The sequence below is a fragment of the Suncus etruscus genome, chromosome 8, assembly GCF_024139225.1.
Source record: "Suncus etruscus isolate mSunEtr1 chromosome 8, mSunEtr1.pri.cur, whole genome shotgun sequence".
NCBI lineage: Eukaryota > Metazoa > Chordata > Mammalia > Eulipotyphla > Soricidae > Suncus > Suncus etruscus.
Window position 1 is genome coordinate 66,152,284 of NC_064855.1, and position 2,082 is coordinate 66,154,365.

The 2,082-nt window shown below is 42.0% G+C and overlaps 1 pseudogene; it reads left to right on the forward strand.

Moving 5' to 3' along the window:
- Window positions 1-1,475: 1,475 nt before the first annotated feature.
- Window positions 1,476-1,873, forward strand: LOC126016759 (uncharacterized; annotated as a pseudogene).
- The last annotated feature ends 209 nt before the right edge of the window (window positions 1,874-2,082 follow it).

Here is a 2,082-nt window from a genome sequence, read left to right on the forward strand (position 1 = left end):
GATGCCAGGATTTGAACCAATGACCTTCTGCATCAAAGGCAAACGCCTTACCTCCATGCTATCTCTCCGGCCCCCAGGAGAAATTTTTGAGTGCATAGCCAAGAGTAACTTCTGAGCATCACCGTGTGTGGCCCAAAAATCAGAAATCTTGTTACAATTCAAATTATTATTTAGTAGGTCTATAATCGATATAACAATTTATTAGAGGACACTTTTACTTCTTGCCCAATAAAAAGAAATAAGTATTAAGTTTCTATAGGATGCCTGTTCATAATTTTACATAATAAATAGTAGCTTCTATATAAGAATGCTTAAAGGAATCTGAAAAAAATGTTGATTTATGATAGAATGTAAACAATACAGGAAATATATGTTAATAAAATAAATATAAATGGAAAATTTAGATACTGTTTGCATTAATCTTGAGGTATTCTCCCAATCACTTCTCAGAAGTTCCATGGGCCCCGAGAAATTGACATTTCTCGGTGACGTTTATCTATATTTAAATACAAGAAGGTAAGGAGGTACCTGTCATGCCTTAGCTTGTCCACATTGACCACCATTGCAATGCAATGAGGCCTCATGATGGGGCTGGAGCAGTACTGTATGTGGTAGGCTGTTTTCCTTGCATGCGCAAATCTTGGACAACATTCAGTTTCTTCCCCTGGCATCCCATATGGTTCCCCAAGCCATGACCAAATTCTTTTTTTGTTTGTTTGTTTTTGGGTGGTCCACATCCATTTGACACTCAGAGGTTACTCCTGGCTATGTGCTCTAAATCGCTCCTGGCTTGGGGGGGACCATATGGGATGCCAGGAATCAAACCTGTTCCTTCCTAGGTTAGAGCTTGCAAGGCAGACGCTGTACCTCTAGCGCCACCACTCCAGCCTCAAATCATGAGCAATTTCTGAGCACATAGCCAAGAAAAACCCTGAACATCACTGGGTGTGGCACAAAAACAAAACAAAACAAAACAAAATAATAAAAAGGAAAAAAAAAAAGAAATTGCACCTTGCACTCAGGGGTACCTATGGGATGCCAGGTAACAACCCCAGATCCATCCTGGTTCAGCCATCTGCAAGGAAAATGCCCTGTCACTGAGCTAAATATCCAGCCACTCAATTTGATATTTTTAGGACTATTTAATATTTTGTCTTGATGGGTGTTTTATTTGAGTCAAACTTAGCAATATTCTGGAGTCACATACTTACTACCAAGTAAGCTTCAGACTTTCAATTCAATTAATACTTCTCATGTTTTGGTTCCTATATATCACCTAAGACTCAGGTTACAATTCAAACTCTAATTCAATAGGTCTAAGAATTGATGGAATAAAATTGATTAGATGGAGGACACTTTTACTTCCTGCCCAGTAAAAGAGATAAGGATTTAGATTTTATATGATGTGCTTTTATAATGTTACATAATAAAAATGAGCTATTTCAGAATGCTTAAGGAATCTGAAAAATATTGATGTATAGTAAAAGGAAAAATACATAAACTAGGGGGCAGTGCAACCTGGGGTGTGGTGATGAGTGTGTGAGCATGAGTGTGCAAGGCAAGTATGTTAGCCCACCCCAGCGACCCTCCCTCACCTACTCCTTGATCTTATTGGATCAGGTAAAACCCCCACCCTCAGCTCCACCAGTGTTGATCCGGGATGAGAAAAATCTCCCTCCTGGGAAACCCCCTGCTTGGGCCCATGCAGTGAGGCCTTCCTGGAGGTGGCAGAATCACCTGAGGCTAGTTCAGTCCCAGCCCAGAGTTGATTCCGCAAAGGTGCAGTGCTCGGACATGATGAATTCATCAGATAAACGAGGCCCGGAGGTTCACCTCCGGGATTACTGATTTATCAAAGAGGTTTCTGATCTGAGCCTGGAATGAAAAAATACATAAAAATGGGCCCGGAGAGATAGCACAGCGGTGTTTGCCTTGCAAGTAGCCGATCCAGGACCAAAGGTGGTTGGCTTGAATCCCGGTGTCCCATAGGGTCCCCCGTGCCTGCCAGGAGCTATTTCTGAGCAGACAGCCAGGAGTCACCCCTGAGCACCGCCGGGTGTGGCCCAAAAAACAAACCAAAAC